At 34.4% G+C, this 25969-nt stretch overlaps 1 pseudogene; it reads left to right on the top strand.

Moving 5' to 3' along the window:
* Positions 1–6195: 6195 nt before the first annotated feature.
* On the top strand, positions 6196–24304 carry LOC112738433 (cation-chloride cotransporter 1-like; annotated as a pseudogene).
* Positions 24305–25969: the final 1665 nt, after the last annotated feature.

Here is a 25969-nt window from a genome sequence, read left to right as displayed (position 1 = left end):
CAAAGTGTAGCAATCATCAATTGAAGGTAGAAGTAGAAGGAGACTTGAATTAAACCTAGAACTATAAGATCCTAATCTAACCTTAATTCCTAATCCTAATTCTAGAGAGAAGAGAGAGCTTCTCTCTCTAACTCTAACTACTTCTAAAACTAAACTATGACTAATGGTAACTAACTTTTGTTTCCATCTTCATTCCTTGAGTTAAATAGCATCAGAAATGAGTTGGATTGGGCCCACAAGGCTTTAGAATTCGCTGGCCACGTTTTGCTTTAAGTGAACCAAGTGGCAGCAACGGCGCGTGCAGGTACTATGCGCGTGCGTGCCACCATACGTGTAGCAACTATGGCAAATCTTATATCGTTTCGAAGCCCCTGATGTTAGCTTTCTAACCCAACTAGAACCGCATCATTTGGACCTCTGTAGCTCAAGTTATGGTCGTTTAAGTGCGAAGAGGTCGGCTTGGCAGCTTTCCGGTTCTTTCATTTCTTCATGAGTTCTCCAAATTTTCATGCTTTCTTTCTTCATTCCCTTGATCCAATCTTTGCTTCCTAAACCTTAAATCACTTAACAAACATATCAAGGCATCTAATGGAATCAAGGAGAATTAGATTTAGCTATTTTAAGTCCTAAAAAGCATGTTTTCACTCTTAAGCACAATTAAAGGAGAATATACAAAACCATGCTATTTCATTAGGTAAATGTGAGAAAAGGTCTACAAAATACTCTAAATTCAATACAAGATAAACCGTCAAATTGGGATTTATCACCCACTTGGTGTGTGCTTGGGCTGAGCATTGAAGCATTTTCGTGTAGAGACTCTTCTTGGAGTTAAACGCCAGCTTTTGTGCCAGTTTGGGCGTTTAACTCACATTCTTGTGCCAGTTCCGGCGTTTTACGCCAGAATTCTTGAGCTGACTTAGAACGCCTATTTGGGCCATCAAATCTCGGGCAAAGTATAAACTATCATACATTGCTGGAAAGCCCAAGATGTCTACTTTCCAACGCAGTTGAGAGCGCGCCAATTGGGCTTCTGTAGCTCCAAAAAATCCACTTCGAGTACAGGGAGGTCAGAATCCAACAGCATCTGCAGTTCTTTTCAGCCTCTGAATCAGATTTTTGCTCAGGTCCCTCAATGTCAGCCAGAAAATACCTGAAATCACAGAAAAACACACAAACTCATAGTAAAGTCCAGAAAAGTGAATTTTAACTAAAAACTAATAAAAATATAATAAAAACTAACTAAAACATACTAAAAATATACTAAAAACAATGCCAAAAAGTGTATAAATTATCCGCTCATCAGGGGTCAAGCATAAATCTTATGCCACTCTATGTAATGGAGAAGCTGGGGATCATTGAGGTATAGCCTGCCATATTTTCATTACAATTGGCAGACAAGTCAGTAAGACAAGCTTATGGATTGGTAGAGGACGTGTTGGTAAAGGTTGAAGGCCTTTACATCCCTGCTGATTTCATAATCTTAGACACTAGGAATGAGGAGGATGAATGCATCATCCTTGGAAGACCTTTCCTAGCCACAGCAGGAGCTGTGATAGATGTTAACAGAGGAGAATTAGTCCTTCAATTGAATGATGACTACATTGTGTTTAAGGCTCAAGGATCTTCTTCTTTAACAATGGAGAGAAAGCATGAAAAGCTTCTCTTAGTACAGAGTCAAACAAAGCCCCCACAATGAAACTCTAAGTTTGGTGTTGAGAGGCCACAGCCAAACTCTAAGTTTGGTGTTGAATCCCCACATCCAAACTCTAAGTTTGGTGTTGGGAGTCTACAACATTGACCTGATCACCTGTGAGGCTCCATGAGAGCCCACTGTCAAGCTATTGACATTAAAGAAGCGCTTATTGGGAGGCAACCCAATTTTTATTTATCTAATTTTATTTTATTTTCATTGTTTTTTTATGTTTTATTAGGTTCATGATCATGTGGAGTCACGAAAAAAATACTAAAATTAAAAACAGAATAAAAAATAGCAGTAGAAAAATCACACCCTGGAAGAAGGACTTACTGGCGTTCAAACGCCAGAAAGGAGCATCTGGCTGGCGTTCAACGCTAGAACAGAGCATGGATCTGGCGTTGAACGCCAGAAATAAGCAGCATCCTGGCGTTTGAATGCCAGGAATATACCCTAAGGAGAGCTGGCGCTGAATGCCAGAAACAAGCATGGAACTGGCGTTCAACGCCAAAAACATGCTGCAGTTGTGCGTTGAACGCCCAACATAAGCATCACTTCGGCGTTTAAACGCCAGAATTGTATGCAAAGGCGTTTTACATGCCTAATTGGTGCAGGGATGTAAATCCAAGTTGACCGCAACATGAACCCTGGGTGATGGTTGCCGTCCACAGTAAACCTTTCAAACTCAAGCCTGGAGAGCTTTTTGGTCATTTAGGATTTTTTAGGTAGCTTTTTGAAATTTCTAATTGGCCCTTCTCCTAAATCTAATTAACTCTCAAGATAATATTCCGAATTTACCATCTAAATTTTTTACCGTGTATAATTACCTAAGTTACTATGGTCAGCAAAGTCAAACAAACCTTTGAGTCTCTGCTTACTAAGCCACATGCCAGCATTCATTTGGTTTGGCCCACTTAGTCACCTTAACCACGAAAAATATAAGCCACCAGAGTCTGCAAAATAAAGAAAGAAATGGAAACGTGTAAGGATATAAACATGTATATACATATATAAGTCCGTGACACTTGCTATAGTTTTGCTACCACATCACTATCATTAATCACAAAATCTTATTCCTTCTCGTATTGTTCAATGAAATTAAAAAAGAAAAAGAAAGAGAGAGCCGAGAGTAACTCTTAAGAGAAACCGTGACCCTCCATCATTTTCTTTTCTTGATTTTTTCTAATTCGTAATTCTAATAAGAAATTTAATCTGGTAAAAGTGTTCGTATCTTCCTCCTCTACGTGTTGCATTATTTTTATTCAGTGGAAGCTGACGGTGACGTAGCTCCCCTTCCTCTTGATTTCGGCCAATTAGAATTATAAAACGCACACACAATTTCTGATGCTTTCCTTTTTAGCAGCTCGGTTAGAAAGTTTCTCCAGAGCTTTTGTTGATTTTGATTTCATACGGAGGTAGGAGGTTTGTTTTTAAAGTTAAATATTTTAATTTAAGAATGTCTAAAAAGTTTATTGAATAATTACAAATAATTTACGAGAGTCTAGTATTACTAATTGATATAAATTTGTTGAATTGTGGTTATGAATGGTGTTTAATTGGTGTTGTTTGTTAAACTGAGGTATGAATTAAATTTGGATTGAGGTTGTGAATGTTGCTAAAATTTCTAGTCATGTTAATTTCTTAGTTTGATTGATGATTTAAGATTTGTTTGATAATAGTAAGTACTGCTGCAATGATTTGGGAATTGTTGAGAGAATGAAGGAGCCTGTAAGGGTGGTGAATTCGAATGTTAAGGGAGGTCCTGTCCAAGTTTTTATAAAAAGGTATACGAAAATGTGATTTTAATTTGAAAATCCGACTTATAAACTTATTTTGAGAAATGTTTCTATGTTGAGTAAAGAATAGGTTTACATATTTATACATATCGAGAAAATGGTTTTATATTGAAAGGTTTGATTTATATTTCTAAAGTAAGGAATGACTTGGATTTAAAATTGTTGGAAAGAGTTTGAGAAGGCGTTAGTTGATTTATTGGTAACAAATGGAGAGTTGAAAATAATTTGATATTGAAACTAGTTAGCTTTTAGATTTATAAATGCTTTGATAATGAATATGGTTTGTTGGATTTATCAATGATTTTTGAGAATTGAAAATGATTTGGTAGAGACCCTAGAAGGGTGGCATAGTCTGATTTTTAGAGGAAATGCTGCCGAATTTTTATAAAACTAAGACTTTATTTAAAATGTTATTTAAAACAAATTTAATTTAAGAATATTATTTGATTTCGATTTATTATGAAAAGAGTTTTGTTTTCAATTCGATTTATTAAGAAAAGCATAATGTTTTAAACTCAATTTTTTGAGAAGGGATTTTCCTTTAAGTTATGTTTTGAGTTTGGTTTGATAAGAAAGAAAAAAGAAGAATGAAAAGTAAAAGAAAGAGAGATAATTAAAGGAATATCTGCCACAGGAGAGTAGAGAACAAGGATTAAATGAATATATTAAGTAAAGGACTGTCTTCCACAGGAGAGCAGAAGCGACTTTGTTTGGACCTTAGTGCCAAATGTATAGTGCCCACACACTGAGAACTATTTTCCAAATGTAAGCACATTGAAAGTCACATTTATAGGCCGTAAGACTTATATAAGCACACTGTATGCATCTGGAAAGCCATATCTGGGACTCGTGCTCGGGTAATGTTGGGAACAGATAGGCAATCGACACATGAGCTCATGGCCTGTATTAGGAATAGACATGCATCTTGTTGTTTGCACATTTGCATTTTGTTGTGTTTGCTTATATTATTTTTCTGTGATTGTGATATTTGACTTGTTTGTATGTTGGTTTGAATCCCTTATTACTTGTGCTGTTAGTTCACGGATGTATTGAGGTGAGATATTGTGGTTGAGAAATGATTATGTGGCTGAGAGATGGTTAGTATGACTAATTTTGTGATTAAAATTTGTTTTGAGTTTAGAAATTTAAAGAAAAGTAATTATTTATCTAAAGTAGAAATAAAAGTATTTTCAGGAATTTAATAAAAATAATTTTATTGAGTAAGGCTAATTATTTGCATTTTATTTCCTTACTTTTACTATATTCCTATTCCCTACCGAGAATGTGTAGTTTGTTCTCACCCTAAAATCTTCCATTCTTTCAGTGACACAGGTTCAAAGACTCAGTTTGAAACTGCGGGCGATTATTTGACTTATTTATGAGTTGAGTTGCTTTTATAAAATTCCCTCGCCTTTGTTATTTAAGATTTATTTTATACGGAGGGATAAGAATTGTATTCAAGTTTTATATTGAATTCTTTTGTATGACATTTATTATTAGTAATAACTATGTGACTGCTATTACTTGATGATTTTTGATATGTGATTTTAATTGATAAAAACAAAATTTTCAGTCATTTTCTTAAAAAATTGAAACGTGACATCAAATTAAAGGCTCAATATTAAACAGTTAATAAAAATACGAATTAGTAACACCTTACTTTTAGTACGATCATGACGTGCTAAAAGTTAGAGTGTTATATATATTAAAATTAGTTATATAAGTTTTCGTTTATCTATAAATAAATAATGTATGAATATAAAATACATAATTTAAATTTAGTTGTGTATTTTGTTTGATTGTCTTGCTTTTTTATTTAAAGAGTAAAAATTGATTTATCACTTTATTTTTTTATGTAAGTAATAAAATATGTGTTCACGAATATTTTATAAAATTTATTTAAAAGCATTTGATTTCTTTCCAAGATATTTTTCTAACTATTATCCACACAAAAAAATATGAAATAATCATTTTCTTAGAAAGAAAAACTCGCTGTGATACTCACAAATTAATAAAAAAACAACAAAAAAAAGTAAGAGAAAAAAAAATAAAAAATAGAATAAATACTCAAATCATCTTTTTTTATTTTTACGAAAGAACATTTTAGTAGGTTATCATTTATTTTTTTGTTAGAAATGAGATGATACTTAATTTAGTTTTTAAATTTTTATGTAAGTCTTAATTTAATCTTTAAAATTTTAATTGTCTCTATTTAATATTTTTCAAATTTTATAATTGTAATTTACTTTAGTTTTTGGCACAATTTTCGATATACAAATATTAAAGAAACTGCTGACATAAATAGTTAGATGTTATGTTAAAATTGTTGTTTTGATTTTGCACTCAAATAATCTGAAAATAATATTATAACTGCTGTTAATTGAAATTTTTCCTTTTAAAATAAGTGATATAATATCGTTTTAGATTATTTGAGTGTCAAATTAAAATAATATTGTTTTACTTGTGGTATTTGGATGTTTAATTATCTATGTCAATATTTAATGTTTGTATGTTAAAAATTATTTTAAGATTAATATAAGTTATGCCTGTAATGTTTGAAGATTAAATAAAATTAAAATTTTAAAAATTAAATTGAAGTAGTTCAGAGATTAAATTTAGTATTAAAGGGTTAGTGATTATTGTTGTTCGTTAAAATGTACAGACGAATTGAATATTTAATAAGTATTTAAAATAACTTGGAGAAATAGTATGAAACGAAAAACGAACACAAAGACGAGAAAAAACACCCACGTTGAATTGAATCCGACTGGTTAAAAAATGACTGCATTTGACAATTAATAATACATCCATCGCAAGAAAAAAGAAAACGAGAAAGAGAAATGAAGCCGCATTCTTATCAAATCCGGCATTGTTATTTTGCCATTGCTCCCCCTCGTCGTTTTTAAGTCCCCGCGTTCTTGTGTTCTCGTCTCTCTTCTACTTCTTTTTCTTCATTCCCAGTCAAAGACGCTTCTTCATCTCTCTTAACTCAGTACGTATGCATACCACCGTCATCGTCATTATCATACACAAACTCATAACACCTTATATGTGTTATATTTATGTATTATATATACATAGCGCATAATAATTAATAAATCAATAATAAATCTTGGATCTCAATTTTCTCGCTGCATTCTCTCTCTCTCTCTCTCTCTGGATTTCGGATTTCTCCGATTCACTATATTTTTTTTGGATCTGTGGTTTTTGTTAGATCGGAAAATGGAGGATGTGGACCTTGACGGTGGCGGTGGCAGTGGTCGCAAGTATCGGCCTGTGTTGGACAGCGATCGTGCGGTGCTTGAGATGTCTTCAATGGATCCTGGATCCTCTTCCGCTGCTTCTTCTTCTCAACCGTTTCGGGATCAACCTCCTCCTAATCTCAGGTACCACCGCATCCATGGTCTTTTGTTTTTGTTTTTTTTCGTCTTAAAAAAAATACTGTATATGTCTTGCGACTGTAGTAACTTTTCATTTGGTTATTGAAAATTAGGATTAGAGTATCCGTTGGAGAAGTGCTGAATGAGTGAGAGAAATTTTTAGTGCTGCATGTTGGGTTGATCCTGTGATACTTAAGAATGACATTGGATGAGTTCGTCCGGTGGCTTATAGTAGTCAATTGATGAGCCTTAGTATATCCTTCTAATTATTGATTCAAGATTCTTAATTAAAAGTTCCACACAGAATGGCTTGAGTTGTAATTTACATGACATGTGAGTGGGATTTTGATTAGGAGGATTGCCAGGCATACTATACTTGTTAGGTTCCTGTTCTATTTTGATTGAAGTCGTTTTGTTTGGCCTGAAAGTGGCTTTTTTATTTGTCAGAAAAATAAACGTGGGTAATGGTGCTACTGAGGCTTCTAATGCTAAAGAAGGGAACAACTCTCCTAGTCAGCCACAGCCTAATGGATCCCATCAAGAATCAAAGCTTGAACTGTTTGGTTTTGATTCCCTTGTCAATATACTTGGTCTTAAAAGGTATGGAGATTCACTGGTTACTGTGAACTAATTACTAATATTCCTCTTTAGAAGTAGAATGCTGTTTTTAAATTTACATGCTACTGTTTTGTTATTCTCTGGTTTGTACTCAAACTCCGGTTTGGTCTAACGCTTCTAAATTGTTTCTTAAAGGGGAAGGTTCTTTTGATCAATGTTGATTGCAGAATTTGATAGTTTGTGTAAGCTTTGTTTGGTCATTCTGACGTAAATAAATTTTCCATTTCTGTCTTTTCTCAGCATGACTAGTGAGCAAGCTGTGCAACCATCTAGTCCTAGAGAAGGCGAAGATATTTCTATCACTGTAGGGGAGCCAAAGGTATTGCTAATTCTCAAGTTTACTTCCTTTGAATTGTATCCCTCTATATTTGCCTCTTCTAGCAGCAATGACATTCAAATGTAGTTATGGATTGTTGAGGTAGAAGAGAGAAGAGAAAGACTGTGTGAATTCTGTCTATCTAAGCTACACAACTAAGTCTTCTTTACATAGACTGAATGTGATGAATGTACATAACTACAAGATATTACAATTTAACGATCATATCATAACTTGTTAATATCATAAATTACATAATTGTGCAAGTGGTGATGGGAACTGGCTAAGGCGGCCAACTGCAGCTGCAGTAAAATGGTGGATGGTGGCTGTTTTCAGGCTGTCAGAAGGATGATGAGAGTTGGTGACAGGTTGAGGACGAAATTGAAAGGACAGCACGTTTTCCAAAAAAATTCACAAAAAGACACAAGATCTTCCTGAAGACATGATTTAGTGATGATACCTTTCTCTTTTGTCTCTAGATACCATGTTGAGATAGAAGAAAGAAGAGAAAAAATGCCTGAACTACGTGTGCCTGAGCTAGAACATGGAGTCTTGTTTATATCAGACTGTGTGTGCAATGAATGCTCATAATTACAAGATATTCACAAGTAACTATGAATCATAATCGATTCTATACTATCCTAACTGCACTAAATTACAGATTCTAGCACTGATTTATATGATGTGTGCACATTGCATTCATGGTTTGAATTTACCAAAATAATACATTGACCAAGTTAAAAAAAATGTCATAACAAGAATAACTTAGATTTCTGAATAACTTGTTTTCTCTAGGCATTTCAAGATATTAGATAAGAAAAATAAATAGGTTTATTATTATTATTATTATTATTATATTGATGATGATGTGACAATACTATTGTGAATTTTTTTTTTCATGATCATGATTCATGAGTAATAGTGAGTTAGCTAAGTGACAGTGAAATCTAGAGAAGAGTTATTATAAGCATAGCCAGCTAGAATAAGGCAGCTATAAGGTAGTAACGGCTGTCATAACTCATAACTAACTTAAGATTGAAAGGACTATTCTTCCCTTTGGACTGGCTTCACAGCATGTTATTCTTCCTTGTAAGTAAGAACACATCACTGCCAAAATCACTGATACTGAACATTACACATTTTTGGAACTTCGTCTCTGATTCTCTGAATTCTCTCTTTTCCCAAAACTCTATTAATGAGTAATTGCTCCTTCCTTATCTTACCTCATAAGAATGATTTCGTGTACATGGCCATGATAATTAAAGTTATGTTCTCTTTTAATAATTTCCTCCGAAGTTTTTTAGGCCTCCCACTATTTTTGACTATCAAACTACACTCCTTCTGATCCATGCTCCTTTCCCTCATTCATCAAGATCCTCATCCCCAACATCAAGCTTATGTTTCTGTTGGTTTGTACTGCCCAACATTTAGTCACATGTGACATTCTGTTGTGCTAAAACTTACCATTAAGCTTTAATGGTACTTCCTATTGCATATAAGGCTTGAAGCATTCCTTTATTTTGAGTTTTTGACAACCTAGCTTGAATCTTATTATTTATATCTCACACTATCCCTCCAATCATTTTAGATAATGGAATCAAGATTCTTCACGTTTGTGACTTGTGGGATGATGATGTCTCCAATTTTCACTTCCAAGCTTGTGTTTATGTGTTGCTTGGTACATTCCATCTACTCTGTTGTACTTTGACATCTTTAGAAACCATATTCTTCCAAGGTTTGTCTCCACAAATCAAGCTTCTCATTTATTTCTTCTGTCAGTTTTTTAACTAGGACTATATCATCGACAAAATGCATTCAAGCTGCTGCTACACCTGCTGTTGTAGTCTTGTATATATTCTATAAGTAAATTCAAGACTCAATTATAAAGATAGGAGCTTAGTCAACCTTTAATGCGGTCCCATAGGCTTTGTTTGCAGTGATTTATGTACAATAAGATAAAGACAAAAATACACTATTTTTATATCATGTTTGGTTGCAGGGTACAAGATAAAATGCAATAAATCACAATTCTATCTATAGTTAAATTTACCATTTCGCCACAACTACCACTCCATCATCATTGTTTCCCATTCTCTCTTCCAATCATCCCAAAGCATCACCCCCACCAACCTTACCCTAAACAAATACAAGGAACAAATTTTTTTCCCCAAAAAACCAATTATAAAAGGCAGATCCAGAGAAGGGAAAAAAAAGATGTAGGAAACGAACAAGGATGAAGGTATGATGTTGCTGTTCATGCAAAAATGAAGGAGATGATCTCCATGGGCGTTGACATGGAGGAAGTGGACATGGTTGCTGTTTGCTGTCTCAGGCTGATGTTGCCACTCGTGTTGCTGCTGTTCATGCAGAAACTGAGGAGCAGCCTCCGTAGTGGCCACCATGAAGCAAGAGGATGTGGTCATGGTTCGTTGTCGCAGCATTGCTGCAGATTGTCTGACTCTGTTCTTCTTCACTAGCTGATGCTCATCGTCATCAGTGGCAGTTTTGGTGGCATTGATTTCTTATGAAGATGTGGTTGCTGTTTGCCATTGCAGGGCCATGTTTCTACTTTTATTGTTTCTTTTCATGTGGAAACGAAGGAGGAGATGACCTCCATGGCTGCAGCCAAGAAGGAAGAGGACCTGGTCACTGTTTGTCATGGCAGTACCGCTTCAGATCATCCCCCACTTATCTTCATCACTATCATATAGGTTTTCCAAGTCAATGAAGACCATATTTAAATATGTCAAGTTGCTTTGCTATCTCTCCATTAGTATTCATAACAAGTAGATAGCTTCCATGGGAGACCTACCAGGCACAAAACCAAATCTTCTCTATATTGAGGTCTTCTCTTAGACTTTGCTCCATCACCCTCTACAGTGATATGCAGTCCCTCAAATTTGTACTTCCTCTAATATGTACTTCTATAGTCCACTCTGTTGGATTATTTGTTTGTTACTAGGTATCTAGGTCGAGATGAGTTGTTCTAATTAAAGCAATCTAAGCCATTTAATGTGGAGTTGCAATTCCTCATACTCCGTGAGAGTTTGACATTGCATGTGATCATTGGGTTTATTAATTTTGGACTTATTTCCTTTTATTTTTTTGGCCATGATCATTTATTTGCAGCCTGCTGCTCCCAAGCTGGGTACAATGATGGGTGTATTCATTCCATGCATACAAAGCATTTTGGGCATCATCTACTACATTCGTTTCTCTTGGTAACTTGCATGTCTTTAAATCTTTCCTCAGTTATTGATTTTTTTTTGTTTTTCGAATTTAATATTTGAATATCATGGTATGATGAGAGTCTCATGAAAATATTATAACTTGGCTTCTGTATATAAACAGTAACTCTGATTCATTAGGTTGCAACTTACAACTTAGTATTTCACCAGTTTCAAGCAAATTATCAATCACTATGCCCACTTCTGAGAATAATTTATGGTTGAATGCCAAATCATTTGTGAGATTTGATTATAGCAACCAAATGTCATGAGTTTTCTCAAAGGCATTCATGGTTTTATATTTTCTGTCAAACATGTCTAACTTAAGTGAAGTAGCTGAGTGTGTCCTACAACAACAACAACAACAACAACAACAACAACAACAACAAAGCCTTATGCCCTTATCCCACTATGTGGGGTTAGCTACATGGATCAAATGACGCCATTGAGCCCTATCATGTATTATGTCTACAGTGAGATTGTTTACTACAACCTTAGATAAATACCACCCGAACCCGCGGGTACCCACCCCGCCCTTACCCGCTCGGGGCAGGTAATTACCCGCCCCGGTACGGGGCGGGTTCTTGGGTGGGGCGGGGCGGGGCGGGTTTAGGTAATACCCGCCCCGTTATATATATAATATATATAATTTTAATATATAATATGTATAATATATGTAAAATAATTAGTAAATGATTAATAATATTGTATCATATTTAAATTTTTACTTTAATTTATGTTATGTATGTGATGATGGTTATATAAATTTTGAAATTTAATTTTATTTATTGGATTTTAATAATTATAGGGGCGGGTAGGGGCGGGGCGGGTTAGGGTTTAACATTTTACTACCCGCCGATAGAAGCGGGGCAGGTTCTATGTGGGTTGTTGTACGGCGGGACGGGGTCGGGTAGAGCAAAAATCCGCCCCTACCCGCCCCGTTGCCACTGGCCTACAACCTTAGATAAATGCTGGGTGTTGCCTAGAACCATAAAAGAGTTCCTGTTGACTAGGTTTCTTGTTGGTTTTGTGAGATAAGACTAGAAGTCTAGCTTCTACTTTGTGTAAAGCTTTTGACCTTTATAGAGGACCTTCCCTCTCAGAGATGTTGAGAGATTATAAATAACTCTTTAGGTTGTTTTTTGCTCTTATATAGAGAAACTCTGAATTTTCCTCACTTTCCTGCAAACTGTTTTGAGCCGATACCAAATAGGCCAATGCATTATTTTCACTTTTGTAATATTTGTTGTAGTTTCCTTAACTATTTTGCATATGATTGAATTAGATGGATTTGCCATGGTTAAACTAACGGTACTTTGGATTATTTTAACCATAATCATTATTATTGTAGGATTGTTGGAATGGCTGGCATAGGAGAGTCATTTCTGCTTGTTGCTTTGTGTGGCTTGTGTACTTTTCTTACATCAATATCATTGAGTGCCATTGCGACTAATGGTGCTATGAAGGTAATTATAATAGTTTAACTACTATTTCTTTGGTATGACTATTGCCTTCTTTTGAAAATATTTGGTTAGAATTTAAAGACAGCATGCTGTCTTTAATGATTATACCACAACTTTTATGCTTGGGTTGTCAATTCTAAAAATGGAGACTGCTGATCCTGTGTTGCCCAAGTTTTGTGCCTGTGTTTTAGGGGGAAAGGGGGGGGGGTATATTTGATTTTAGCAATGGTTGAGTATCATGTTTCATGTATGAGGGCCTCATAGTCATAGGTACACCGCATAAAGTTTGGTGCACAAATCCTCTACAACACTATTGAGCCTAGGCTGGGATTAGAATAAGATCTCATTCAATCAGTTAGTACCTATAATAGGGCTATGGTTGTGTATTCTGGGAAGGTAAGTACAAGTCTGGAGTTTAAAGTTCTGAAGGTAAAGGGTAATCAATAAATATCCTTATATGATCATTGAGATTTTTATAGTATTTTTTTTCATTGTTCTCTGCTTTAGCTTAGCTTTAAGTATTTTGCGTTGTTCATTTCAGTCTTTCTCTCGTGTTTGATCTTCTGTAGGGAGGGGGACCATACTATCTAATAGGGCGTGCCCTTGGTCCAGAAGTTGGAGTTAGCATTGGTATATGTTTCTTCCTTGGGAATGCTGTTGCTGGAGCACTGTAAGTGCATAATATGGACTTTTCTCTCTCTGACTTTTTTCAGAGAGATTGGACTAGTTGATGATAGATCACATTGCCAAAATGTAGTCTCATTTATTGTGTATCATGTAATGAATTCTGAAGTTCTGTCTGTTTATGGTTCTAGTTACGTATTGGGAGCTGTGGAAACATTTTTGAAAGCAGTTCCTAAAGCTGGGATTTTTAGAGGTAATGATTTAATGACAACCTTTTTCCTTTTTTCGTTTTCTTTTGAATTGTTGTCACTTGTATCATTTATTTTTATGTTCACCTTGCTCCTGTATCATTTTTAATTTATTAAGAAGGGAACAATATTACAGATATAAAACATACTTCAACAATTTTAAATGGTTAATAGTATATCATAGAAACAGGTTTAGAGTTGATGGGCTGATTTTTCACTGCTTAATTCCTAATTGTTGCTGGATGGCTGTTTGTTGGCTCTTTTAAGCTAGTTTAGCAGGTTTAGGAGCAGTAGTGCTAGGCCTAGCTGCTGCCTATAAATACTAGGGGTTAGTTAGTTTTTAGTTAGTTAGAAAATTCTGTCAGTTTGTTAGTTCAGGAGAGGGAAATTCTCTCCAGAGTTGGTTAGATCCAACAGTGTACTTCCATAAGGGATTGTGATATACAATCCCTAGTTCATCAATAAAATCCCTAATTTCTGCTAGATCCTATCAGTATATTTGGAGAATTTTTCTTTTTCCAAATTAAGATAGAACAATTATAGAGTAGGTTGTTGAAGAAAGAAAATTATACAGAACAACTATTCTAATAAATATAGAATTGCATAAAAGCCATGTAGAAGATTAAAGATGGTTGGAGGAATGCTTTAGGATTTATATGTGACAAAAAAAAGTGCCTTTAAATCTGGATAAATGTTATTGCATAGCTATTAGACCAACTATGTTATATGAGAGGGAATGTTGGTTGGTAAAAAGTCAACAAGAACGCAAACTTGGTGTCAAAGATGAGGATGCTTCGATGGATGAGTTGCCATAGTAAAATGATGAAGATTTGAGGGAGAAAGTTGGATTAGTACCTATCATGAAAGGATGATGGACTGCCTTAGGTGATATGTACATGTCTAGAGAAGGCTAGAAGATCATTTAGGTTGGAGGGTGAATAGAAGGGAGATAGCCCAGTGGTTAGGGGTAGTAGGACACACAGAAAAGAACTAGAAGAACATATTAAAAAGATATTTGAGCATAGACATGATCCATGATAGGGTACAATGGTATCGTCTGATCTTTATAGCCAATCCTATCTAGTAGGATAAGGCTATGTTTAGGGGTGGTAGGCAGGCTAGCCCGCCCCGCCCATTAAGACGATCCCAATTTCTACCCTGCCCCGCCTAACGGTGAATTGGCTAGCTAAGCCCACCAATTCTCTTTTCTTTTTTTTCTTTTTAATTATCAAATCATTGAATATTATAAAAAAATACATAATTTTTTCAAACATTTCAATAAACTTATAATTTCTAAAGATATTAAAAAAAAATTTTCTAAATTCACAAATACTAAAGTCTTTATAATTCTAAATATTTAATAAACATAATCATCAACCAAGTTTTTTAAAAGAAATTAATGAAACCTAACATTGTCCAAAACAAAACAAACATTCTCCAAAACATATAATTAAACATTGTCCAAATTTCTAATCAATCAAACATAGTCCAAATTATAACACAGTAAAACGAACAAACATTTCAAATACAAGTACAAAATTAACATTCCAAATTCAATTATAATCTTAAAGCCAAGAGCCCGTCCCACGTCGCCAAAACCCGTGCACTAGGCGGTGCGGGTTAGCCGGGCTTCTTTTATTATAGTTGTCTCAAATTTCTAGCCCAGCTCGCCTTTTTTGGCGAGTTATGCAAGCCGGCCCGGCGGTTTTGGCCCGTTTGCCACCCCTAGATATGTTATTGTTAATTGTAATTTGTTTTGGGTTACATTATACTCCTTAAAATTGATTGCATCATAGTGATGAGGGGAAGTAGAGTTACTATGATAGTTTTGAATCAACTGAAACACTTTAATGTTGTTATTTTTTATATTATGAGTAAAACTTAATTATGTTTGAAGCAAGCACTTGATTATTTGATGATTACTTTATTTGTGTTGCAAGTGCAGAGACTGTCAGCCATGTTAATGGTACTGCAGTGACACCAATAGAAGCTCCAAGTTCTCATGATCTGCAAATTTATGGGATTGTTGTGACCATTCTTTTATGCTTTATTGTATTTGGAGGAGTAAAGATGATAAATCGGGTTGCACCTGCATTTCTCGTTCCTGTTTTATTCTCAGTCATCTGCATATTCTTGGGAATGTTTGTGGCTAAGAAGGATAAACCTTCAGGTTTGTTCTTTTTTTCTAAGTCATCCAGTTTGTCATTTTTATTAAAGGATCCATGTTTTAGTTCCATCTAATGCTCATGCACACATGTACACATTTTCCCTAGGCATCTTCTGAACCAGTAACACTTGGTTGATTTTCAGAAGCAAGTTGCACTCATGGAATTTTCTCTTTCTGTTTCTTTTGTTTCTTAATGAACACGTTCTTTTTTGGGTTGGAGTGAGAGATTAAAGATCTTGGAACATCATATATAGTACTTTCAATAACAGAGTGTGGTAGAAGTAGCCTAACTCTAATGAAAACTTGTTTTAGTTTATCAATGGGGTAAAACTTCTGTCTCTTTAACTGTTATCAAAAGGATAAAATGCAATGAATTATTTGAATTCTGATTTATCAATTTAAAGAGAACCATTATCTGACAAGAGCATAACCAAATATTCCAGAATATCAACTCATGCATAAAGATTTGTAACTTTTCCGACTGGATCTGGAAATATTTGTTCTAGATTACATTTGTTACTAAATTTTTTGATATAATATTATGCAACTAAATTTTAACATTATTTGACTTGTATTTCATCTTATCTATAAAACATGACTGAAATTTTGATTTTGATGCCATTCTGAGTAATTATAAATTGTTACTGTGGAATAGCTGTAATCAAGTCGAGGCTTCCATTTTAGGATGGCCTTGAATATAGACATTAGTAGTCTTTTAAGTGACTGGCAAAGTTGCATAGAAAAAGAATAGAAATTGTTCATGTCAACAGTAGGCTTTGAAGACAATCTAGACTTTAGCAGTTTTTGAATTGACTGGCAAAGTTGCGTGGGTTAAAATAGAAATGGTTCATGTCTAGAATTGTGCTGCTGTAACACATACCACAACAATGTTTGTTTGTTCTTTTATTTTTTTTGACAAAAAGTGAATCATAATCAGTGGCAAGGCCCTAATAAACATGTTAAAATTTCATAACAAAAGGGTCGTGAACTGTTTAGTAAAGTTACAGACATTGACATTGTCCTCATTTATAATATAGAAATTGCTAATAGATTCTCAACCTTGATATTTGGTTTAAAAATTAGGATCTTTCTTTTCAGAATTGGTTCTTATTCCTGAATGAGAGATTAAAGTGTTCTGTCTTCACTTGTGGTTATTTGAAGAATCTGGTACCCTAAAGGTTCTGACGTGACAAGTCATGCTACATTGTCAAAAGCTTTATAGCACATAAAGAAAATCAAGGAAACCAACTAATCAACTATGCTTCTCTCCTTTTCTTGAAGGAGTGAGAGTGAAAAATCAATTAAATAATAGGGAAGTAGGGAAATAAGAGTCAATAGGGTTCTTTTTTTTCTTCATTTTTCTTTTGCATTCAATACTGAATTTACTTATCAACTTGTAGAACCCACATTGCTTGCAATCCCTTGATGATGAGTGTTGAGGGCTTATTTATTTATTTTTTTAAAAAAATAGGAAAGACATTTTTTGCTTATAAATGTGTATTTACAAATGTTTTTTGTTCACATATTTTTCCCCCTTTATCCATGTTTGATTCAGAGGGATTTACTGGTTTGAGTTGGGAGACAATTAAAGATAATTGGAGTTCAGATTATCAAAAAACTAATGATGCTGGAATCCCAGAAACTGATGGCCATGTAAGCTGGAATTTCAAGTAGGTCTTTCTCATTCGTTTACATTCATTTGCCCTATTTTACCAATATAACTTACAATGATTGTGCATGCATCTTAAATCTGTCGATGAATGATGTGGGGGCAAAATGCTTTAATTTTAGGTGATAAAGTTTGATGAAGTTGAGAGAATGAGAAAGAGATCGGGAAAGAAAATGAGAATGAGTGTTATGTCTTTATGTGTAATAACACTAAGGCCCAATTTGAGTAAACAGCTTAATTAAGCTCTTTTTTGAAAAAATAGCTTAAACAATAAATGCTTATATTAAAAGCAGTTTATAAATAAGTTATTTTGTATTTGGTTTTTCAGTTCTAAAAGTGTTTATTTTAAAAGAAATGTGATTAAAAGCTTTTTATTATGAGAGAAGTAATTTTTTTTAACTTTTCCATAAGCACTTAAATAACTTCTTAGAAAGCTACAATTTGGTTTTGAAAATTGCACTAGATATTAATACTACTACTTTTCATAAGTCAAAAGCTCAAAAAAGTAACTTTTGAAGCTTTCCAAATGGGCCCTAAGCTCATGGCCTTATATACAGTGAGGATACAGAGAGCTTACACTTAAGTTAGTTATTCATTCTAACATATTCTAGCAGGTTCTGATCTTCCTGCACTAACTGAATCTAACTGATTCTGACTTCTCTAGACTTTTCTAGACACTTCTAGAACCTCTCTTTAGCTTACTCTATTATTAGGCAATACTGTACAATACATTTTATGAAATGTCTCTATATCTATATCTTTTATATACAATATATATAATGAGGATACCAAAAAGTAATTGATTTTGGTCTCCAAATTTTTTACTACTTTTACCCTTATATCATGTATAACTGCTTTTAGTAGTTATTTTTCTTTCCTCCACAGACTTTACATTATCGTTGCATCTTCGTATCTTCTTTTATTTGTTATGTTTCGAATTAAAAAAAAAAAAAACTCAACCAAAATCCATTTAAAAGTATAAATAAAAATTTGACTTGACAAGCATGCAGTGCCTAACAAGTCCTTAGTAGCAATAGTATGGATTCATTATACTTAATCTTCATATGTTACCCTGTTCTTCATTGGCTGATATATTAACTTAATGACGCAGGATTTTTAAATTAGACAGGAGAATGGTTTTAATTTTATTTAATTAATTTGATTTGCTTGAGGCCTAAAGATTCTCGATGAGGTTGGAAGTAAGGAGTTCTCTGTTAGTGCTTTTCAGCCAGTGGGTTCTTTCCTTCCAAAAAATAACGAGCACTGCAAAAATTGACGTCTGCAGCAGGATATTGCATTACTTGGACCAAAATATCTGAATTTAGTGAAAAAAAACTACTTGTTGACAGGGCAATTCCACAATTTACCGAATCTACCAGAAAGCTTGATCTATATAGATCTTGCAGTAGGGAACTGCAAATGAAGGCAAGCCAATGATGTGGAATCTAAATTGAACATTAAACAGAATGGGGTCAAACAATGTTATTAATGTTTATTCAATTAGGAACAATGGTCCCAAAAAAATGACTTTGACGGAAGATTTAGATTTAGATAGGTGAATAGGGTTAAACAAAGGAAGGTGAGACTCTAATTCATTGACCTCTCTACCATTGAAGTTTAGAATAAAAATGGTGAGAGATAATGGTAAGCAATAACTGCAAAACAAGAGGGCAGACATCCTAAAATCTAATTTCCCCATCTTTCCAATGCCTTTGTTGTTAATAAGCCCTCAAGGACGTTGCTTAAATTTGTTCAACTCTATTATGAGGAACCAGGTAAATCAAGAGAAAGATTTACATAGGATTGAAATATAAAAATCCTCACCAGGGTTTTAAAACTTCTGTCCATTGAAGATGAAATATCGAAGCTTGAAATAGAGCTGAAATAGGTAGCCCTTAGCTCCTATTCCATAATTATATTGTAACTTTTATATTAAGTATATGCCATCAAGCCCAACATTTACTGATGATATGAAACTAGATTTTATAAGTTGCTGTCAGTTGCAAACCAGTTTCTGTGGTCCCAATCAGCATGGGCTGCAGGAGAAAGATTTAGAAAATTTTCACTATTTAAGATTATTTATCACTATAATTGATAAAGTTAAAATTATTTCACATTTAATGCAGGATCCTGAGGGACCAATATGTTTAAGCATTTTCTAGTTTATGATATTGGAATGACTTTTCAATTTTTCTAATTATATTCTTTCTTCCCAGTTCATTAGTAGGCCTCTTTTTCCCAGCTGTGACAGGAATAATGGCAGGTTCTAATAGATCAGCTTCTCTAAAAGATACTCAGCATCAATTCCTATTGGGACATTATCTGCAACACTTATTACTACTTCTCTGTATTTTATTTCTGTGTTATTTTTTGGCGCTGTTGCCACCAGAGAGAAGCTTTTAACAGACAGGTAATTTTTGGTCGAAACTTCTTTGTATAATTGTTTCCTCTTGAAAGAGATGTATTTGAAATGATGAGAAAAATTGAATGGACTGATCTGGACTTCTGCTGAGAAAGAAAAAGATTAGAATAAACTCAAAAGACCTAGGCCCTGTGTGTACCTACGTTGCACAGGTTGTGCAAACTTGAAGCGTACCCATACCGGGTACAAGCGTGTGATGGGTACATGCAGGTATGCAAAGAACAAAAATAGATAAAAAAAAAATAGAAAGTTTCCTACAAAATAAACGAGCTAGGTATGGTTTGGGTACATTTGAACAACTTGGCACAAGTTTTCCATCGTTTTTGGAGTGTTCTTTAAATTTTTTTCCCTTAATCTATGCTTTCAAAGAAAGCAACCATTTTCAAACCCTTTGTCACTTTTTTCATTGTTTTTTAATCTTTGTTTTAAGAAAACAACCATTTTCAAACCCTGTGTTACTTTGTTTGATTTCACATGGAACATGTTTTAGTAGGTGAAAATTTACAGTTTATTTTGAAAAGTTGATGCCATACCCCATGCAACATAGATGTGCACCAAGAAGTCCCTTTAAAAACAGGAACCATTTGATTACCTTTGGTAGTCAACTTATGAAAAATATGTAATTCATCATGGTTTTTAATTATTGTGAGTTTTGGGCATCCATGTCAGAAGAAACTCTTCTATTCACTTTTTTGAATGGATAAACCCCTTAAATATTGCCAATTTACTTCATCTGTTTTTGATATGGAGATTTATTGCAGGCTACTAACGGCTACAGTCGCCTGGCCTTTTCCTTCACTAATTAAAATTGGGATTATTCTTTCAACTTTGGGTGCTGCTCTTCAGAGTCTGACCGGTGCCCCACGTCTGCTTGCAGCAATAGCCAATGATGATATTTTACCTATTCTGCGCTACTTTAAAGTTGCAGATGGCAGTGAGCCTTATGCTGCTACCCTTTTCACTGCTATCCTATGTGGTGTGTGTGTCATTATTGGGAATCTGGATCTTATCACTCCAACTATAACTATGTTTTTCCTTCTATGTTATACGGGTGTCAACTTGTCCTGCTTCCTTCTTGATCTTCTAGATGCTCCTAGTTGGCGACCTCGTTGGAAATTTCATCATTGGTTTCTCTCTCTTGTTGGAGCATTACTTTGCATTGGTATGGTGTCTTTTTTGTGCATATTTGTCATTATTGTCTATCAGCGGATTCATTTTGCTTCTATTTGGCCGCATCTTGGTTGTTTCAATTATTTTTCTGCTTTATGCATGCTTCCCTCTCCTTTCTTTCTCTGTCTTTTATTTTCTTTTTCTTTTTTTTTTTTTTTTTTTCTTTTTTTGTGTTGTGGCGAGGTGGGGATGCGGGGGTTTGCAACTATGGTAAAGATATAACGCTGAAATTAAAGCTTTGAATGTGATAGAGTGCCCTCAACGCACCATCTTTGAAACAGCATAGATGGTAGAACACCAGTTTACCGTGTTATAGGTGCATATAATTTGGGTTGGGAAATGGCTGTGTATTACATTAGTAGTATTATATTCCTTGCCTAGTGCTTCTTTGATATTCATAATTTGAAACTGCAAACCATAACATTCCAGTTGCTATTGCATTGAGATTTATTTTAGATTAGAAAATAATTGAGCATTCTTGATATTCCTTGCCTCAACGCACCATCTGTGAAACAGCATAGATGGTAGAACACCAGTTTACCGTGTTATAGGTGCATATAATTTGGGTTGGGAAATGGCTGTGTATTACATTAGTAGTATTATATTCCTTGCCCTAGTGCTTCTTTGATATTCATAATTTGAAACTGCGAACCATAACATTCCAGTTGCTATTGCGTTGAGATTTAGATTTTAGATTAGAAAATAATTGAGCATTCTTGTAGCAATAGATGTTTGATTTCCAATATCCCGCAAATTCACTGTGGTTTGGATTCTCCTGTGTGAAGCTTTGACATTTGGGACATGTTTATGAATAGGTTTACAATATGTCCAGTCCAGTGAATACTTTCTTTTTCAAATAGCAATAGCAGACACAGACTGAGCCACATTTATAACATGAAGATATGAATTTGCCCGTCTTTGGTTCAAAAATGTCTGCTAAGTTTTGTCATGATAATCTTAATCGTATCATTCACACGGAGATAGACATGGCACAAGTTGGTGATGATAAAACGAAGGATGATCTATATATATATATATATAGTCAAACTCTTGAATTAGTTGAATAGCAGTGTTGAACCTTTTGAACTAGGTTTGCAGAGATTATTTGAAGCTGTAAAGCAAATGTATAATCCACATATGAAACTTGACTCACTTGGGAAAGAAAGCCTCCTTCTAAGTTTATACAACGTACTCTAGTGGTTCATATCTAGATGTAGAGGCCAAAGGGGCATGCCACTAAGAGAAATACACAAAGATCATCAAAAGTTCTCTCATTTCTTATAAATACCAAAATTACGTGGGTCTTTATGGAAGAGTAAAAAAGTTTAGCCTGTGACTATAGCTTTCTATGAACCATTTTATACTTACTTCTTCTGCTGCTTATGTGTGTTTTCATGTTAACCCTCAATTTTGCAATGCATCATTTTTTCCTTGTTTCCAATGCAGTGATTATGTTCCTGATCTCGTGGTCATTCACTGTGGTGGCTTTGGCCCTTGCAAGTCTTATATATAAGTATGTGGGCCTCAAAGGAAAGGCTGGCGACTGGGGAGATGGTTTCAAAAGTGCATATTTCCAACTAGCACTTCGGAGCCTTCGATCACTAGGAGGTATATACCTTTCAAATTCAGTCAACTAGATAATATGATACAATATATTATGCATTAATGTTGTTGATCCTGGCATCAAGGCATGATTGGTTGGAGAAAAAAGAAATATTACTCTTAAGGTCCTTGAGAGCTTTCAAGAAAACGACTAAAGAACGAAGGACCAAATTACCCATGAAAATCTGTCTCTGAAAAATTTTTCAATGAAAAAAATAATTAAAATCCTTGGGGAAAATAGCCCACGAAACATCATGTTGCAGACAAAATCAACACGTTTTGTTCTGACATGGATAATTTTGTCATTGACATGATTTATCATGCATAATTGATACTTCACTCAAAAGAAAAACAAAATAGCTATAATTTATTAATTGGGAATTAAGTTGTTCACTGAACTTTGTGTTCATGGATAATTTCATACTTTAAGTATTCTCATTAAGTTTTTTCAATTCAATGACAACATTAATGAACTTTCTGTGTACAGAATAATCTATTAAGGTTGATATTTAGGCTTCAAGTTTAATAATTTTGCATTGCTTCTCTTTACCAACTCTATGTATGACGAAATTTTATGTCAGTTGCTTTATGTATAGAATATTTTTTTGTAGAAAACCAAGTATGCCCAAAACAATTTTTATCTATTAACTTATTTGTAATGTCCGTAGAAAACCAAGTACACCCAAAGAATTGGTATCCAATTCCACTCGTGTTTTGCCGGCCCTGGGGTCAACTACCAGAAAATGTTCCATGTCATCCCAAACTTGCAGATTTTGCTAACTGTATGAAGAAGAAAGGTCGAGGAATGTCTATATTTGTCTCTATACTGGATGGAGACTACCATGAATGTGCTGAAGATGCCAAGACTGCTTGTAAACAGCTCAGTACCTACATTAATTACAAGAATTGTGAAGGTGTGGCTGAGATTGTTGTCGCCCCTAATATGTCTGAAGGCTTTCGTGGTATCGTTCAGACAATGGGCCTTGGGAATCTCAAGCCAAACATTGTGGTGATGCGCTACCCAGAGATCTGGCGTCGGGAGAACTTAACAGAAATCCCCAAGACATTTGTTGGGATAATTAACGACTGCATTGTTGCAAACAAGGCAGTAGTCATAGTGAAGGGTCTTGATGAGTGGCCCAATGAGTACCAGAAGCAGTACGGCACGATTGACCTCTACTGGATTGTGAGAGACGGTGGTCTCATGCTGCTGCTCTCTCAGCTGCTTCTTACCAAGGACAGCTTTGAGAGTTGCAAAATTCAGGTTTTCTGCATTGCAGAAGAGGATGCAGATGCAGAAGTGCTGAAAGCTGATGTGAGAAAATTCCTTTATGATCTTCGGATGCAAGCAGAAGTCTTTGTCATTCCCATTTCTTCACAAGAAAATGGTGGGTCTCCCCAGGATGAGTCACAGGATGCATTTAAAGGTGCTCAACAAAGAATTGATGATTATCTAAACAAAATGAAGGCAGCAGCAAAGAAAGATGGCACCCCTCTAATGGCAGATGGTAAGCGCGCAGTTGTGAATGAGCAGCAGGTCGAGAAGTTCCTGTTCACAACGCTTAAGCTCAATTCAATAATGTTGAGATACTCAAGAATGGCTGCTGTTGTTTTGGTAAGTTTGCCTCCACCTCCACTGAACCACCCAGCATATTTCTATATGGAGTACATGGATATGTTGCTGGAAAATATACCGAGGATTTTAATTGTAAGAGGATACCGTAGAGACGTTGTAACTCTATTCACATAGTTTTGAACTGGATTCTAGGACATTAATTACTTCCTTTTCTGTTTATAATTTTGTAGTTTACATGTAGTGTTCATTCTTTGTACCCATTTTCTTGCTCAAGAGGATCTACTGTATCACCAGATTATAATAGAAAAATTAAACTGTATTCATTTTGGAACATCGTTTGAATTGTTTGTTTTCTTATTTTGAATCTCTCTTTTTGGGTTTACATCAGCATGAGATTATTATTATTATTATTATTATTATTATTATTATTATTATTATGGCAAAGCCTCGTAAAATAGTGATTAGTGTCTAACTCAGTTGACCAAGTCTAAGCATTAAATATAAAGTATCTGAATAAAATAAAATTCATCACTTAAAAAATACATAAGGTAAACTAATCGGATTTATGATCTTAGTTTGAGTTAATTTTAAGTCAATTTTAAAGTAGCTGCATAGAGAGAATGAAATGGTACATGAAAAAATAAAATAACGTCACCACCTTAAGCTTCTGGTCATAATTCAAACAACTTTTGTGCTAAAAACGTAGTGCAGAGGCATTTAACTCAATATGGCGCCCCAAATCATTAGTGGACTCTTTTGTGGTATTTATCGACACATATACAATGTTGCTACTCTTTCGGAATTTCCTTAATGCAACTTACACTTAATAGGTTGATGTGTCTACATTGGATGCATTCCTTGTGTGCCGTTTCCTTAATCCTTATAAAATATGCTATGCTTGTTTGTATCTTCCTAGTCCATGTCTCTTCATAAGTTCTGAGCTTCTCTTCCTTTTCATTCTCTCGTTTTCCTTTTCTCTCTAACTTCACTCCATTTTCTCTCTCAATTATTTTATCTGACTACTCTGCAATTGGTTACCTCTGTGGTTCATTCATGGGTGAATAAGTATGCTATTTGTTGTAAGCGTTGTCTTTAAATTTTACTATTTCAAGAAAAGGACAAATAAATCTTTAGTCTTTTGTTGGAGAAACAAATTGTTTCCTAATCAAAAAATACAAAAAAGTCTATCACTTCTTAAAATACAAGAAACTTGGGTTCTTCCTCGTCCATTTTGTCCTATAAACTATAATGCCGTCGACTGATGTGTCCGTTACAAGTTTGACATGACTGTAATATGCGACATAGGATTAGTGTTAAAATAATGTGTTAGGGTTTATACTTTGTTAAAATACTGTTAATTTGGTTTAAATACCATTAGATAAATTAAATTTATACTAAAAGAATTAGAGTGGTATTAGTGATTATTTTTTTAATAAGTGATTGTTGATGTTGCACTATTTAACTTCTCAGGAGGATGATACATTTGTTCTGTCGGTGGGAATTTTATTAAAAACTCCAGTAAGGATTCCCAAACATAATATTTCCTCAGAAATATAATTTTTTAGAATATATTTCTTAACCTTAAACCAAACGATCACTAGTAATTTTTGAAACACTTTAGCAAACGGTTAGATGAAGATTAATAAAATTTTTAAATATATTCATGTTTGTTAATAATCAAAATTCAAGAAACATTCAAAGCTAACAAGGTGTTTTTGAGAGACTTGTTTGATTGGCAATGTGTTTGTTTGTCAAGGTATTGTTGCTTTAGATCCTTTTGTTTGCTATTGTGTTATCTCCCTGTATAACCCTCTGACTTTGTAGTTACTCTCTCTGGAGAGTATCGCGTCTTCTAAACTAATCGATAAAAATATAAAATATAAAATAAGAAAAAAAATGAAATAAAAAACAACCCAAAAGATGTAACTCGTAATGGAGTGAGTGATAATACTTTAGTAATAACCACATGAAGTGGTATTGTTGGGACGACAAACAAAA

Source organism: Arachis hypogaea, chromosome 13 (assembly GCF_003086295.3).
Source record: "Arachis hypogaea cultivar Tifrunner chromosome 13, arahy.Tifrunner.gnm2.J5K5, whole genome shotgun sequence".
Taxonomy (NCBI): Eukaryota; Viridiplantae; Streptophyta; class Magnoliopsida; order Fabales; family Fabaceae; genus Arachis; species Arachis hypogaea.
This window is presented reverse-complemented; position numbering and strand designations above follow the sequence as displayed.